Raw genomic sequence first — 18,770 nt, 5'->3', positions numbered from 1 at the left:
CCACTCCCAGGGGGGAGATCCCCATCTCCTGAGGCAGTTCCACCTGAAGGTGGTGCAGGAACAGCAGACGAGGAGGTCCTGGGGTGGGCCCCTGATGTGCTGGTGCCCGGTGCCACAGCCAGATGAGGTGGGAGAGGTGGGTCCACTGGGACGACCTTCCCAAACATAACAGTTGCATAGCAAACAGAATACATGCATATATGGAACCACAGTGGCCATTACAACAGCATGCAGGGACACTGATGGCAGCATGCCACCAATGTGGGAGTATTTCAACATGGCACATGCATAGAACAAATTTCAATATTTATCAAACAATAGGACATATGTCCCAACAGTAGATTTAATAGTGCACATACCGATTGAGTTGTTATTTTAGTTTATTGTTGCAGCTATGGTGGGGGGAAGAAAGATGTCAATTAACAACTTATATATCCCTGTAGTTCTCATTACTTTCCTAGTCAGTGCTGTGATCTGTACCTTATGGGTATTATTACACTACCCTATGGCCTTAGTTAGGACAGTGGTATGGATGTAGACAACCATATACATGAACTGTGTTTTACCTGCAGTATACACCTCTTACCTGGTATACCTGTGGAGTGTATTGTTTGTTAACACTATCCAACTGTTTCTACGCATATTCCCAGATTCCAGGTTGATGTTATGCACATACCTCTCCATCTCTTATTGCGCACACTCTGGTCATGTCTTGACAGCATGCAGGTGAAACTGAGACATATTTTGACTATTGTCCTCATAAACCTTTGGTGAGTTGTACAATGATAGGTTTGTTTTCATAGACATTTTCCAAATATTTACAGGCCTGACAATCAGTTATATGACATTACATGCTGCCTACATGTCAGAGATTAGCACACTAATATGCCAGGGGGACAGGGTAACAGCCAGCAGATATGGGTCAGTTCTCTGGACGTTCCAGACAGATCTATTCAGTCAAGGGGTATGATTCTGCATACAGCTTACTACCACTCCCAGGATTCGAACCATGGCTGTGTGTGCTAAAATAAAATAGTGTACATCACAGTTGGGGGTGCTATATAGATATTTGCTGTGTATCTTTTCTCTGAATTCTCTCTATAAGTCTCCCATTTTTTTACAATCTGACCTTGTAATTACGACACTCTTATACAGGGTTTCCTAGACAGTTTTATTATGTAGCACTGTGTGGATGACAGTGATGTGTAATACCTTATTAGTCAGAGATACTGCAACACTGACACTGCCATACAATACCAGACTAAATAGTACCAGTCCAAGATTTTAATCTTTTATTTCTATGCACAGTTTTCATATCTGACAGACCTGTGGGGGGGATGTTTGTTAACACTACCTGAATGTTGTCACACATATTACCAGATTCCACATTATTATTATGCACATACGTCTCACTCTGTTACTGCACAGTCTGGTCATAGCTTCACAACATGGGGGTGGAGTTGGAACATACTTTGCTTATTACTCTCATAACACATTGGTGAGTTGCTAGAGTGACAGGCTTGTTCTTATGGGTATATTTCTGACAGCTATGACGTCTGACAATCAGTTGTATGTCATTATTTGCTGCCTAAACTTCTGGGATCATCCCACTCATTTGCCAGGGACAGAGTGACAGGCAGGGGACTTAAACCAATTATCTGAACTTTCTGATAATATCTGTACAGTTGTGGGGTATGATTCTGCATACAGCTTACTACCACTCCCAGGATTCGAACCATGGCTGTGTGTGCTAAAAATGCAATACTTCACATCTCACTTTAGTGTGCTATTTGGATTATGTTGTCTATCTTTTCACTGTTTGCTGTCTAAGTCTCTCTCAGTTGTACAATATGACATCTTGTGATTACAACAGTCATATACAGACATTCCTACACATTTTATTTATGTAGCAAAGTGTGGGTAACAGTGCTTAATACAACAGTACTATTAAGAGATTGCAACACTACATTACCATATGATACCAGAGTAAACACAAGCAGTCCAACAGTTAGACCTTTATTGTCAGGCTGTTAACCTTTTATTTACATACAACCTCTTCCAGCCATATTGTCTGGTTTATTCAGTACATGCCATACACAATGCAGGTTTTATACTGGCAATTAACATGCTACTACTTTTGGATTTATTTCTTATGACAGTACATGCAAGATTATTACTAACCTGCCTCGCGATACAACCTCTGCAATCTACAGGCATGGGCTTCCCAGTTCACAGCCCACTCGTCTGCCACTGTCAAAGACATTAAAGGAATATTTAGCCATAACTATCCATAATATACATAAGCTGGCAATTATTAAACAGTTAATAGACTGATGCTTTCACACAGCTGGGACATCACCTCTCCGCCTAGCCTCTTGGATCCACTGATCTAGGAGCTCCCTGTTTTTGTGTCAGGTTGGCATAGTGTTGCCTGACCTGATCACCACTGGTGAGGTCACGGGCTTGACAGTCTCAGGCTTCCGCTTTATACTGGGAACCCTGGTACTGGCCCTGCAGCATTCTCTGGTCATGGTCTTACAAAGGAGTCCTGCCATGACTTTGGACTCCTGGATGCCCCAGCCCTGCAGCCGAAATCACACTCCTTCACCCACACCAGTCATAGTGCCTATAGGAGGAAGCTGCAACCAGTTATGAGATGTATTCCCACCTGTGGGGTTTAAAAAGGGCCAATTTCCCACACTATGCCATGATTGGATGGTTTTGAAAATGCTAAGCTATGGGCAAACCTGCTTACCTAAGGTTGCCATTGCTTAAAGGGGTATAACCAATGGGCAACCTGATTTAGCTGGCTTACACATTGCTTACACCTAGTAAGCAGGGGTGTGCAATGCTCAGCATTGCTTAATTTTTAATTTGCACACTATTTGCTGTTTGGCATTGATTTATCATTCATTACATGTTATATATGTGTTTGGTATCCACGATTCATGTGTACATACACTGTATGGGGTTCTTGTGTTTATTGGGGAATTTCATAACTTTATTACAATGACACCACACATCTGGACTTAATGCAGTACCCCAGTTGACATATTTATGTTATGTAGTAGGTTATACAACATAAAACTGCATAGAGATTTCTTTCACATGTAAATTTTGATTTTCCTATAGTGAGGATCTGTTTGGTGATACCTCAATTATATGTATTGCTGTGATGGCTTACTGCTTAACTACTGTGACTATAATGTACAGGGTACTGGGTTCAAGACCTGCAAGGGCTGTTTATCTTGTTGCGGGGCAGAACAGCAGCTGTTGGATACAGAGTGATTAAGGCACTTTTAAGCAATTGTAAGTGGGCTTGCATGGGTTTGCGTGATGATAAGCAGTGTTAACTTCCAGTTAAATATGCTTACAGAGAGTTAGCTTCAATATTGCTTAACCTGTGTGTGCATTGCTTACCTCTGCGCAAACAGGATTAAACCTGCTTACTACTGCTTACAAGTGCTTACTCCCACTTATCCCTGCACTAATTTAGACAGAAATGTAACATGGTTCTTGGGAAAGTGGTGGATTTGGACACTCTATGGATTTATCAGTCATTACACATTATACCTTTGATTTGTATCCCTGATTCATGTGTACATATACTGTATGGGAAACTTGTGTTTATCTGTGTATTTTACAACATTATTACAATGACACCTCATATCTGCATTTAATGCAGTACTCCAGTTCACAAATATATGTTATTTAGTAGATTATACAACAAAAAATATTGTTCATAAAGTGATTTGACATGGAAAATGGAATTTACTGGAGTGAGAATCAAATCAGGAATGACTGTTCGTAAGGTGAATGCTCTGACCACTATACTATTGCAGTAATGCTTCATTTACATGTATCTTGATATTTATCTTCTTGTACCATTTAAGCTACAGTATGATTAGCTAAGCAATGGGCAAACCTGCGCACCTACAGTTCAATTTAATTTGTTTGATAAAAAAGGTGTTTATATTATTATATTTTAAATATTGCTCTTATAAACTTGGGGTGTTGCTAGGGTAACAGGATTTGTTTTTATGTACATTTTCTGACTAATTTGAAGTCTGACCCTTGTATGTTTGCCATTATTTCAGACTTCATTGATGAGATCATCCCAGTTATTTAGCAGGGTAAATGAGGGACTGGCCAGATGTATGTGCCACATATCTGGACATTTGGCATTGATCTATGCTGTTGGGGGTATGCAACCCCCAATCAGCGGTCTTACTCATTGTAATTTCCAAATGGCAGTTCTTGACTGCGAGGGCATATATATTGTGAGAGCTCTGCTCTCAGACATGCCCCCTGCACTCGTCCACGCTCCATATCCGTTTAGGAGCTGAAGCAGCGCACCTTCATTATTATGCATGGCACACTGCCGTGCTGCTCCTAAACCGTCGCTTCCATGCAGGAATAAGCTATTCCTGCACGTAACCTTACTGAATCCCAGGGTTTCTCTTTCAAAGTTTTTCACATTCCTTCTGCAGTTTTTCCAGTGAATTCATCGCTCTAATTAGTACTACTTAGTAATTGTTTTGCTTTCATATAATCCTTAATTAACCTTTTATGCATTGGTTTAGATTTCAGTTTGACAGAATTATCTAGCAACAAATTAGCCTTTATGACATCATGGTCACTGCACATCAACAGTGATAACATTTGACACAGTAATTTCTTTAGGAACACAAAATATGTCTAGTATGTTCCCTTCCATTATAGGCTTTTTTACAATCTGAAACAACTGCTACTATCCAAAGTAAATATAAGAAAAACAATATGGGTTACTAGCCACTTTGTTCCAACACTAGACTCTAGCAGTCTACACTACCTAACCCAGAAACTTCAATAGTACTGTAAACTTTGATCATACCATAAAGCTCACCTAAATGAATCTACTAATTGTACATGTTTTAAACACTAACTGACTTACCCCACCTAATTTGGTTACATAATGCATGCGGCTGTTAAGTCCAGCCTTTATGATGAGAAATGAAGCTCTCTCTTTATTTCCGTCTTTCAGTCTCACATTGTCTTCCTTCCAGCACTCTGAATCTTGTTATATTATGCACTCACTACTCTTTTTGTGATATTTAAACCTAAAATCCCTGCTCCTATCTTCAAACGTACAGTTACTTGTACATATGATGCATACTTAATGTTTTTATCAATATGTCTACTGTAAGTAGTTAGCAATAATCTCATGCATATAATATTGTTTTTATTCTTTATCCATTGTTGTTACATTTGTTTATCTCTTGATCTGTACTTTATTTTGTCTTCTCTGAGGTAAGCTTGAAAGAGGTCCTTATGGATAAATTTTCTACCCTGTTTAGCATAAGTCAGATAGATAAAACAATTAAACACAATCAGGTGTTATATAATTGTAGTGCAGCAGATAAAATGGGTAATGAGGAATGAAGACTATTAAATGTATCTGGATCTGGATATCCATTAGCAGTCTGAATTTGAAGAATATGATGTACAAGGTACATAGGAGGAAGAGATGTAAACCAGGTAGGCCCACTGAATGCATTGTTCTATTTTAGGGATGACCCAGGAGCAGTGTCACATTAAGTGCCTTACTGAAGGTCACAAAGTAAGTAAATAAGGGCTGAGGGAATCAAAGTTTGTGCCACAGGAACATTAGTTAATAGTTGTAATCCTCTACGTAAACTGCTAGGACATGATACAGATCGTGAGAGTAACAGTTAGAGCTCCTTGTCCCAAAAAAGAACCCTTGAGGCAAGACTCAATAGGGAGTAGCAGACATTCTGTAAGTATCCATAAAGTTGATAAAGCATTTCCCCTTTGTATAATCCAGTTTTGAATATTGGGTGAAAGCCTTTATTTAGCTAAATGCATATTACAGTGCTGCAGTGACTTTTCTGCATACTGCTTACTGAGTAGTCTATGGCGGTGAGAGAAGAGACAGTATCACATGCACTTCTCAGAAGAACACCTACTTTATTTCATCGTGTCATACTTTCAAGCATGAATTACTTTATGGCAAACTGTTTTAGCCTGCTGTGGCTGTGAAGAGGGGTAAAGCTCAGACTCTATCCCAGGTGGCCCGGGTTTGATTAATGTCTAGGGGTTGGAAATGCTCGTGAGAGGTAACAGAACAGTTATGAGACATTGCTGGATCATCACTCTTGGATAGGAGGGTATGGGGTATATATCCTATGGCATGCATTCCATGGCAGAATTCATATTTAGGAAAACAACCTCAGAGGAGTAATCACTTCAGGAAAGCAGGGTCCCCTGAGGGGTAAAATCACTTACAGAAGTGAGTGACACATCCTCACTGATACCGACTGGAAACTAGACCATATAGCATGCTACTGGGCATGAACTATGGGATGAGTGCTTATAACTGAAAACCCATGGTTTGTGACTGGATGGTCACATGACATCTGCAACTTGACCTTCATCCCTCAGAGGAAAGAATGGGCTGTAAGACTTGTGCCTTTTGTGTGAATAAACAAGTTACCTAAATAGATGGAGAGGAAATCTCAGTGATGATGGTGATTGGGTGAAAAAAATATTAAAAAAAAAAAAAAAAACTTATTTTAAAACAAGTATATATCATAAAAGGAACCAAAATCCCTGACTGAGAGTAAAGTTATGTCCTTTTTTTGCTGTCAGGTAATGATGAAAGACATCTTTCATCTGGTATGTCTGCATTTCCTGCCTTAATGCATCATCACATAGACCCAGGTGTTAAAAGCTCCATAAGCTCTTTAAAAGGAAAATATTAAGCACACCAAACCACATTCTGCAATGAAACAAAGTAGTCTAATACAGAAACTATGAAAAAGAGGTAACAATGATGGATTTTAACACATTACCATACCAGCCTGAACACTGACACCTTTAGTTATTCTGCAGGATAAAGCAGACTAAGTCATATACCCTGATTCATGTTTAATGAAGTGATTCATTTCTCTACAGTTTAAGATATGTAAGCACCAGACTTTAGGGCTTAACTTTTATTTTCATTATTGACTTCCTTTGGCATCCTTATATATTTTATTAGCCTAGGGATCATGCTGAAAGCATCTTCGGTTATTACTCTTAGGTATTCTTATCTGTTTTTCCAATTACATCTGGTCAGGACAGCAACTAAGAAGGGATTCATTTTACATCTGCCCACATACCATTTTAGCAAACAAACTAATATTACATGGTGATCTCAAAATAGTATGTCTGATGTTTGTGAATTCCATTTTATCTTCAGACCTATACCTTTAGATAGTTTCTTCCTCCAGATACAGTGGTTAAGTATTCAGAAGTTTGCACTGGTAAATGTGATATATAGGAACAGTTAGATATTCCCTGGGCAAACAAAAGTTGTGAACTTCTTGTGATATTAGTTCTGCTAAAATCTTTTATATTTTTTTATTTCCTTAGAATATAGGGAAGTTGATTTATTTTGTTCTCAAAAATATTGACACGTGCACTGAATGATGACTGGTATTCGGTACATGGAAAGATGCCATAATACATGCCTTCAGCTAAAGAATGGAGCAGACTGCCACACAAACTGCTGTGAGTTGTAAGGCTGACAAGCTGAACACACTTTTTTAATGCTTGCAGTTACACATTCCCCAATAGAATTCATTAGGTCATAAACTCGTTACTATTTTGGGGTCTTTCTGTTCACCACTTTCTCTCACTATGTTCCTTTGTATAAAATATCTAGTGTTCCAGCTGACACATTTGTCTCCATTGCTCTTGGCTATAACAGACGTTTCTCATTATTTACTTTGCCTCTCAGTTCCCTAGATAATTGCTTTGTGTCCTGTATTATACTACTGAAACCTGATGTTTTCAGTTGGCCAGCTATGTACTAAACCAGTAAATTTCTACCACTCCTATGGCACTGAATCTGTTTACCTGAACAGAACTGCAGACTCCTGTTGAGCCCACTTGTACTGTTTTTTTACAAAAAAAGATTGTTCTAAGAGAATGGTAAAGTTCAGTTCAAATGTAAAAGCTAATATGGCTGGTCCAGAAACAGCTAACTTTTATCATGTATTTGTACACAATACTAAATATTCTGTTAAAAGCAGATCTATATGGAATTGTAGTGTGGCACCTTACATTCAGAAACATATGTGTTAGGGAATAATTGAGACAAGGGACTGAGAAGCACTAACTTCAACAATAAACAATGAAATCATGACATTACATGAATATTAATGAATGATCTACAGCGAGGTATAAATGTGAAACCTAAGCGAACTAGGTGGAGAGAATGTCTCAATCAAAATCTATAGCATAAGCAGAAATGTGGCTCCTATCTTGAGCACATATCAAGGAATGAGACTAATATATTTGTGAAAATGCAATTGTATCTCTTCTTATTTTCCATTATACAGTGGTAACTACATCTAACTTTTCTAATACCTAGTCACCACAGACTGTATCTTCTTGGACTATAAGGTATTACAGCATTATAGCATTGACTCAAACAGAGGCCATACCTTTAAAATTGGAATAATAAATGTAATGCAGAAAACAGCAAACTAAAGTATTATAGCCTGATGGTATTACTGGCTTTTAGATGCATGCATCTCTTATTTAATCAAAGTGTCCAGAAGTAAATGTCAGTCAGCTATTTCTTAATATGAATACGAGAGTAAAGAATCACAGTGAAAGAGAACTTAGCAAGGGTGTTCCTTTGCTGCACTGATTTTCTTCAGTAAGCATCCATCCACATTTCAAACTACTTGTCCTGGTGGTGATTACAATGGTAACTACCTGAGTACCAAACCTTCTGGTCTATTCCCATTGACAATATCACCAGCTCATCCTGTGGGATCATAGAAATTTCAAGGCAAATCTGATTGATATAATCTGCTTACTGCATCCTAGGTATGCCCACGTAATGCTGGCATATAGAGTAATACTGATATGGGTTAAATCATTCAGTCCTATTTCTTCAATGAAAGAACGAAACTGTTAAAGTAAAAACTCTTAAGAAGACAAACATGAGCAGTATAAGTGCAAGGCCCCCATGTCCCTTTATGGGCTGCTTTGCCTCCTTTACTCCTTTAAATAATATAATAATTTCTGAGGTTATAACACCTTGGAAGAAAACAAGAAGTTATGTACTCACCATAATGTTCGATGTATGTAGTCCATCTCACCTCACATTCTTCCCCATGGGTTCGGGGCCGAACCTCGGTTCCAACTCGGCCATACTCTAGCTCGAAGTCTTTCAATTGACTGGGCTAAGAAGGTATCCCATGCTGCACTGCTCCCTTTTCCCAGATCTAGTTTGCTGCAAGCTCAATCACTCACTTCTCTACACACAACAACATATAGAGAAGGAAGAACATACCAACCATAAAGGAATTTTGAAACCATACCTAACCCCTAGGTCCTCCAGGATGGGGGAAGGAGGGGGGGTAAGTAAGAATGTGAGGTGAGATGGACTACATACATCAAACGTTATGGTGAGTACATAACTTCTTGATGTTATGTAGTCCAATCTCACCTACATTCTTACCCATGGGACAGCGTCCCCAGCACCTGAATCCTGGGTGGCTCAGTGGAAAATAATCCTGAGCACTGTGGAACCAAAGGAAGACCTGCCTCTGGACGACAAGTCTAACTTGTAGTGAGTAACAAAGGTGTGAGGAGATGCTCATGTAGCCGTAGCACAAATATCATCCATAGACAACCTGGCCTGAAAGGCTGTAGATGTAGGCACAGATCAGGTAGAATGAGCCTTCACTCGAAATGGTAAATCCCTGCCACCTGAGGCATAAATGAAGGAAATACAACTGGATATCCATCTAGACAAGGTGACTTTGGAAACAGGAGACCCAATCCTGTTTTCTGAAAATGAGACAAACAACTGATCCGATTTTCTAAGGACCTTCATTCTATGCAAATAGAATCATAATTGTCTGTGCACATCCAGCTGATGAAATCTAAATTCTGCCTTGTTTGAGAACACTGGAAAGAATACAGGTAGTTTAATGGAGTGGTTTAGATTACTAACTGAAGCTACTTTTGGTAGAAAGGAAGGGTTTGGTCTGAGAGAAACCCTATCCTTATGAAAAATCAAGTAAGGTGGTCTAACTGATAAGGCTTGAAGCTCCGAGACATGTCTGGCTGAAGCGATGGCTACCAGAAAGATTGTCTTCCATGTCAAATATTTTAAATCACAAGTGGCTGCAGGCACAAAGGGGGGTGAAGTGAGACATTATAGAACAAAACTGAAGTCCCACGGCATAACTGGGTCAAAGACTGGAGAACGAAACAGCATAGTGCCCTTCAGAAATGCCTTACAAAGTCTATGTGCCATGAGACTAGGCTCATCAGCGACGTGAAAGTTGGAAATAGCTGCCAACTGGACCTTAATAGTTGCGGCCGCTGATCCCTGGTTGAAAAGCATGGAGAGGAACTCCAGAACTGACGAAACTGGAGCTGTATAAGGATCAATTTGTCTTGCATGCGCCCATATGGAAAATCTTTTCCATTTACTGGAATAGATTTTTCTGGTGGAAGGCTTATGGGAGGAAGACAGAATATGAATCACTTCCGGCAAAAAATTATGAAGCCTGACTAATGATGGAAGTGGAGAAGCCAGGCTGTCAACCGGAGGGTCTGAAGAGAAGGATGGAGCTGCCCTGACATATGAGTCAGCAGATCTGGTTGAGGTTCCAGAATCCAGGGGGCATCCATTAGATAGGGATGAAGAAAGGGGAACCACATTTGATGAGGCCAGTGTGGAGCAATCAATCATTTTGCTTCCCAAAGATTGCACTTTCTGGATAACCTTTGTCAGCAGAGGAACAGGAGGGAAGGCATACAGTAGACCAGGGGCCAATCGTGAACTAGAGCGTCCCTGGGTGACCGATGCATTTGGTATTGAGGGGGCTGGCAAATAGGTCACAGCAAGGCACCTGCAGAAAATCTGCTCTGCAACCTGATTGTTCAGGGACCAGTCATGAGACATCAGACTAGCTCTGCTCAACTTGTCGGCAATCACATTGGACTTCCCCTGAAGGTGCGTTGCTACAAGAAAACATTGGGAAGCCACTGTCCACCGCCACACTCGCATGGCCTCTCTGCAAAGGGGGTATGACCTGGTTCCTCCCTGTTTGTTTAGATACCATATCACTGACATATTGTCTGAGTGGATAGCAATTATCCTGAGAGGAAGAAAGCTCTGAAGTGCTTGCAATGCTAGTAGCACTGCTCTCATCTCCAGGACATTGATTTGCAGATGCATCTCATGTTCCTGCCACGTGCCTTGAACTGTCCTGCCTAGATAATGCCCACCCCATCTAGGAGGCATCCATGGTCACTGTGGCAAACGGAGGGGATGGAACAAAGGGCTTTCCTGCATTGAGGTTGCTGGTGTGAAACCACCAGTGAAGATCCTGCTTGCACCTGTCTGTGATTATTATAACATGAGAAAGCAGTAGTTGTTGTAGAGACCACTGGGTGAAGAGTATCCATTGAAGGAGCCTCATATGCAGCCTCTCCAGAGGAGCCAGCATATTTGTAGCAGCCATCGTCCCCAACAATTTGAGGATCAATCTTGCATTCACTCTTCTCAAAGAGAGCAACATGTACACCTGTTGTTGTAAACTTTTAATCCTTTCTAGTGGTAGAAATGCCCTCATGAGCACAGTGTCTAACTTGGTGCCTATAAAGGTGACATGCTGCGAGGGCAACAAGGCAGACTTTTCCCAATTTAGAGTGATACCCAATTGTTGACACAGTTTGATAGTGGCATCTCTGGTTTGTAGGAGTAGATGCCTGGTGGTGACAGAAGGGAGCTGGTCTTCCAGCTACGGAAACACTTGGAATCCATGACGTCTCAAGTGAGCCGACACCACTGCCATACATTTGGTGAACACCCTGGGGGCTGTGGTGAGGCCAAAGGGCAGGGCGCGAAATTGAAAATGATTGGCTCCCAGCTAGAAGTGTAGATGACGTCTGGATGCCCTGTCCATCTTTATATGGTAGTAAGCATCCTTGAGGTCGATGGAGCACATCCACACTTCTTTTCCCAACAGTGGGAGAATAGATTGCAATGTGAACATTCGGAACTTGGACTTTTTCACACGGGTGTTCCATCTGCTGAGATTCAAAATGGGTCTCAGGTCCCCTGTCCTTTTCGGCACCAAAAAGAATCTGGAGTAAGTCCCTAATCTGATCTGGTCTGAGGGGGCATGCTGGATGGCTCCTTTTTCTAGCAGCTTTAAAACTTCTGAAGCTGCGGAATCTCTTTGATTGGGTGGTATATCTGGGATTTTTTTGATCGGAGGGGGAGTTGAAGAGAATGGAATGCGATATCCTCTGGAAACTATTTTTAATACCCATTGGTCCTGAGTGATACCTTGCCAGGCCTCTGGGTATAGCGAAATGCAACCCCCGACTGGCTCCAGAAATGCACAGTCGGGACTCCCATCAGGAGCGCTGGTAAGGAGAACCATGAAAGGAATCACGGTCACCCTGGTTACGCAGCCTCCTCTGCCCCTAGGGTGGGGTCTACCTGAATTACCACTCCTCCCCTGCCTCTGGAGGGGGACTCATCTTGTACATCGTGAAAAAACCTCTGTGGTTTTTTGAACCACATCTTCCCACCTCTCTGGGTCTTGGGTTAAGGCCTAGAGGGGAGGGAAAAATGGACTCCCACAGCAGACAGAGTTTTCCCTCTTGCTCGCCCCTATTGAGAGTGTCCTTCACCTTGGTTCCAAATAAGGAGGAACCATCAAACGGGGCATTGGTGAACTTAGACTTGAAGGTCTGCGAGAAATTACAGAGTCGCATCTGGGAGTGTCTCCTAAGAGCAACTCCCGAACTTGCTGCTCTACCCGCTGCTTCAGCTGTGTAAGAGAACAACCTCATCGAGGAGCTAGCAATAGAGTTGAGGGTAGACATCTGAGCACAGACCTTCTGAGCCACTGCATCAGAAACGTTACCCTGCAGAGTATCTTCAAGCTCTTTCAGGAGATCTCTTTGGAGCTGTGTAAAATGTGATAAGTAATTAAGTGACCACAGCATAAAGGCTGCTGAAAAAAACATACGCTTCCCGTACTGGTCCATGGTCCTAGACTCCTCGTTAGGAGGATGGATGGTAGACGAAGTCTCAGCCAGTTCCTTCTTGGTGACCGCTGCCACCACCATGGCATCTACAGGAACTCCCTTGGATAGAAACTCTTTGTCAGAGGGGGCGGACAAGAATTTGTTGGGTCTCCTGGGGACTGGTTCCATAGAGTCAGGGGTTTCCCACACCCTTCGAAAAAACAGATCCAGAAGTTTGTCAAAGGGTGGAGATACCTAGGAGGCAGAGGGCTGAGCCCCAAAGGCCTTCAGGAACACAGACTCCTCCTCGGAGGGAGCTTTGGAGGGCCAGTCACCCTTCTGCTTCACAATTTCTAAGATGTCAGAGAAAGAGACATCCTCAGAGGATGACTTGGGGGACTCCTCCGATTCCTTGAGGTCAGTGTCTGACGTGAGGGACTCATCTTGGGAGTCAATGTGCTTCCTCTTGCACATTCTTTTTCTGGGTGGCTCTTCAGGCAAAAACACTGAGGGGCCCTCAGAAATATGGGGACCACCCTGGGGGTATCCCGACCCACATCAGAGCCAGAGGGGACAGAGTGTCAGTGCCGAATGATGCCGTTGAGGACCTTGCCAGTGTGCTCCACATGGCCTCGAAAGCTGGTTCTCCCGGCTCCAAAGTTCGACTGGCCATGGAAGACCTTGGAGCAGAAGGGACCAGGTCTGAAGCCGAAGCAGGGGTCAGGCTCCCCCACGCCAAAGCACCGAGAGGGAGGCTAGGAGCTGAAAAGTGTCCTGAGGCCTCCCCCTTGGGTCTGACCAAGGAACCATGAGTCCTGGACCCCGTGGATGGAGCCAATGGGGTCAGAGCTGAAGCCAGAGCCGATAAGCCAGGATGGGTCATCGGAGCCAACCTAGGGACATCAGACAGCGTCGACCACTCCGGCTCCAAAAGCTGAGATTCGATTGGAGGAGGAAGTATCAATGCTGGCTGGGTGACAGGCTCCCGAGCTGACTGGGCTGGAGCCGAAAACAATTTTGCCAATACCAGTGATTGGAGCAGTCTCTGTACCACTCTATCTACATCCACATCTGAAAGGGTCCTGGAGGACCTAGAAGATAAGGAAGGAGATCTAGACCTCCTCTCTGAAGGAGACCTGTGAGGAGGAGAGACCGGCCTAAAATTTGGAGACTGGCTCTGAACTAGCACCTCCGCCATCGGCTCTGAGGGACTTGGAACCAAAGCAGATTCCGTCAATGCACTAACTTCCTGTGGTTCCGAAGACAGTGGAGCCGAGGATGCCACACTAGATTTTACTAATTTCTCCAGAGGCTCTGAGGATACAGATGGAGCCAGAGATCGCTTTTTAGCCTTAGAAGTTTTACTCTTAGAGGGAGAGGACTTGAAGCTAGAAGCCCTTCCCAAATCCTCCTCGAAGGAGGGTTTCAGAAGTCCTTTCAAAATTAGTTTGTTCTTCCTCTCCTGAAGAACACACTGGTTAAATGCATGGCAAAATGTACAAGATTCCTGGAGGTGAATTGCCCCCAGACAATAAACACACCCAGAGATTGACATTTTATAACCACATTTAGTACATTTCTTAAAGCTCAAAGGCTTATGCTCTTTCGTATCCTTAGACATAGTGAAGGAAACTGAAAAGCCACCAATTGTTAATATAGACCAACAGTTAATATAGAAGCCACAAGTGCGGGAACTAAAGAAAAACCAACAATCACAAAAAGACCTCTAACTTAAGCGGTCCCAACAGGAACACAGGGAAAGGACAAGGTCCTCTAACTTAAACAGCCCTAGCCCAAGGGATAGGCACCTACTAACAAGCAACACAGAGGAACAGGGGCAGACTAGGTCCTCTAACTGAAACGTGCCTAGCCCATAGGGGAAACAGTTAGCGGGACACCACAAAAGCCAATACCATGAGAAAAAGGTACACCAGATTATCAAAATAGTACACACACACAACACACAGCTATGAAAATAGCTTTTTTGAAGCAAGAATATCTCAATAAAAAACTAAAAGTTATACTTAGCCACAGCCAAGAGCGAGACCACATCTGAGCTATATGAGCGGGAAACGAGATCTGGGAAAAGGGAGCAGTGCAGCATGGGATACTTTTTTAGCCCAGCCAATTGAAAGACTTCAAGCTAGAGGTTCAGCACCGAACTTACGAGTAAGAATGTAGGCGAGATTGGACTACATAACATCAACAATTTCAATAAAGTGTTATATTGATGTTATGGGAAATAAAAAAATAACCAATAACCATTTGATACACTTCATGTTGGATGGCTAGAATTGGCTAGGTGCCCAGTCATCTTCAACTTAATCCTTGCCACCCACTAGAGCAGTGGTGCTACTCAAGATGCATCTGGAAATGTTGAACCCCTCAGTCTATCCTACATAGTAACCCAACTATGCTTGAAAGAAACCGAATTTATGAAAATTTGTATCAACAGTCTTACTGTTTTGGTAATTACCCAATGCTTTATTTATTTATTTACTATTTGTTTACCAGGTAAGTGGACTGATCTACTGACTCTTTTCAGTCATGATCCAAGCTCGAAGAGCCAAATGTACATCATGGTCTTTCAGTCGACAATATTATATACAAAATGATTAGATAGCAAAATTTAGAACATGAAGATATGGTGACACTAAAAGGTCCAGTTAGAATTCATTGTGAAAAATATATATACAAAATGCAAACAAAGATATGCAAAAAAAAAAAAAAAAAGCACAATCATCCATATTATATAAAACCTCCTATATATTTGCATATAAGATGTCATATTAAGAGGATGGGAAAAGTTTATTAAATGTATTCTATTATTCATGATGCACTGTGCAGTGGTGCAGTAGTTAGCATTGTCACCTCACAGCAAGAGGTTCTCTGGTTTGATTCTTGGCTGGAGTGCCTTCTGTGTAGAGTCTGGATGTCCTCCCTGTGTTTATGGTGTTCTGGTTTCCTCCCACTTTCCAAAGACATGCAGTAGATGGACTGAACATTCTAAAGTGGTCCTAGTTATGAGTCTTTGTGTACGAGTATGTGGTACACCTTCCAGAGTGAAGATTGTTGGGGACCAGGCTTGCAATCTGACACCACAAACCACAACTAAAACAAATGAGTGCTCATTGCCTGGTGTGCTGAATGGCACAAAGTGGACAAAGATAGAGATTATTCATGATATGAGATGGTAACTTACCTAACCATTGTCATGGTAGCAGCTGTAGGTAGATGCAGTAAAGAGCTACTCTTTAAGTGCATCTTTGAAGCTTTTAATGGCTTCTAGATTTCTGATGTCTGTAGGTAGGTGGTTCCAGGTAGCAGGTTCCAGTCTTGAGCAGGGTCCCTCATCTGCAACAGTTTAAAATGGAGGGTATACTGCAGAGAGAAACTGTTCTCCTCTGCACTTTTAAGTACATAAGGGCTATCTTGTTATAGTAGTTTCAGTCTTAATGGGAGGCAGTGATCATGTATTAGTACCTTGTAAGCTAGAGCACTTAGAAGAAAAGTGATCCTATGAGGCAGTAAAAGCCATTTAGAATTTTTCATCAAATTGCATTTGTGTAACAGGGGGTCTGCTAGTAGAATGAATCTGCAGATTTTGTTCTCAGCAGTCTATGTTCTTTGAGTATTGTGGGATGAGTGCATAATGATAAAAGGAAGGCCATTTTCAAGTACGGTGATTAAAATGATTTTAGCAATGGCCCTTCAAGCAGCAGGGGAATGGAGGTGACTGACATTGTAACCTAGTTTTAATTGAGCTAGGAATTTATTCTCTACAAAATGTGTGTGTGTGTGTGTGTGTGTGTGTGTGTGTGTGTGTGTGTGTGTGTGTGTGTGTGTGTGTGTGTGTGTGTGTGTGTGTGGTAAAGGAAACAGTAAGGTCAAGTATTAGGCTGGGTACCCCTGTTCAGTGACATTAGGTATTATGTTCCCATTAAGATCTGTTAAGAGCATAGGAAGAATAGTGGGCAAGTTCTTGGATGAGGCAAAGACCTTGATATTGGTTTTGTTAGGGTTAAATAGTAGTTTGTTCATAGTGGACCAGGTGCATAACTGAGTGAAATTGTCCTGAAACTTGGATTGCAGGTCAGAATGGTTAGTACTGGACTGCAGCAGCAGCACATCATCAGATTACATTGTTAATTTAAGATTTGGTAATTCTAGGATGAGATCATTAATGAAGAGAAGAGAAGAGAAGAAGAGAAATGAAGAGAAGTGAAGAGAAGAGGACCTAGCATAAACCCTTGTAGTACAACTGTATTATGTTTACTAGCAGTAGAGGATGAAGCATTGTTATGGACTTCAAAGGTTCTATCTTTTTGCCAGTTATGAAACCAGCAAACAGTTTTATCTTCAAAGTTACATCTTTTGCGTTTGCTAAGATGAAGGGTATGGTTGATGATTTCAAAATCCCATGTCATCAACTGTGAAGCAAATGAAAACACTGTCATCTGTGTTATCTTGTCTGGCAGAATATTTATGTCTGGCAGGATATTTGTGTATATTCTCAAATTAACTTGTATTGTATGCCAGCATGTCTAATTGTGAAAATGTAAATAAGTTTTTAAAATATTGAGTATCTCCTCCTCTGTCATCAACTGTGAAGCAAATGAAAACACTGTCATCTGTGTTATCTTGTCTGGCAGCATATTTATGTCTGGCAGGATATTTGTGTATATTCTCAAATTAACTTGTATTGTATGCCAGCATGTCTAATTGTGAAAATGTAAATAATTTTTAAAAATATTGAGTATCTCCCTGCTTATACAATATGTTTAAAGACTCTGTCAGTGTTTTGATACATTTCTAATTGCACATTTGTGAGGACGATTCTAAAGTACAAACTGTTTGTAGAGAATCTGCTGAACAGTGGATGATGTCATTAGAATGTTCCATGTTTTTGGTGATTATTTGAACAGCTGACAGGAAAAATATATTTTTTAAACAGCTGACTGTTATTTTAAAATAAGACAGTTGAGACTGTTAAGCGAAGCAGTTTGTGAAGAGCAGCAGTTAGTGAAGAGCTGCAGTCAGAAGATACCCAGAAAAAAACCTCACCAGAACAGTAAGTCTGCCTTTGCCTTGCTGTTATGTTTTTCAGATTAGATCAGGGACAGTATTCTCTAGTTAGATTAGGAAAGTTTAGTTATTTAGATATAGTTTTTTCTAAGATTATGGACTTCTATCCTACAGTTTAATTTTATATTTCTAGTGATTGTATTCTGATGTTTACTGAAAGTTATTGATTTACATTTGTGTAATCATTTTACTTATTATTAAGTGTTTTTCATTACTTTACTTTGTGACTGGATGATCACTGCGTTCTTGATACTCCCCAGGCCACCACAAATGGCTGGCTGCCTCTGGTAATAGCTATCATTTATTTTGATATTTAATTTTTAATAACTGCTCACCCTTTGAAGGTCATGTAGACCTGCCTGACTCTGGCGGCAGTGTTACCATTTGTACTGGGGAGGGGACACTGCTAGAAATCTGTATCAGGCTTTCTAAAATTGTTTGAGTGTGTGAGATTTGAATTTATTTTGGGTGTGAGTGAGTCAGAGGTCTTAAACTGGAACATTGCTCTGAAGTGTGTAATAAGAGATTACATTTGGGGTGTTCCTGTTGTGCTCTTAAGGAAAATTATGGAATTTTATTCTTGTGTGCTCTGGTGTTTTCCATGATGCTCCTACACTGGAGTCAGTGGT

The sequence above is a fragment of the Protopterus annectens genome, chromosome 12.part0 (assembly GCF_019279795.1).
Source record: "Protopterus annectens isolate FY-2018-M chromosome 12.part0, PAN1.0, whole genome shotgun sequence".
Classification (NCBI taxonomy): Eukaryota; Metazoa; Chordata; order Ceratodontiformes; family Protopteridae; genus Protopterus; species Protopterus annectens.
This window is presented reverse-complemented; position numbering follows the sequence as displayed.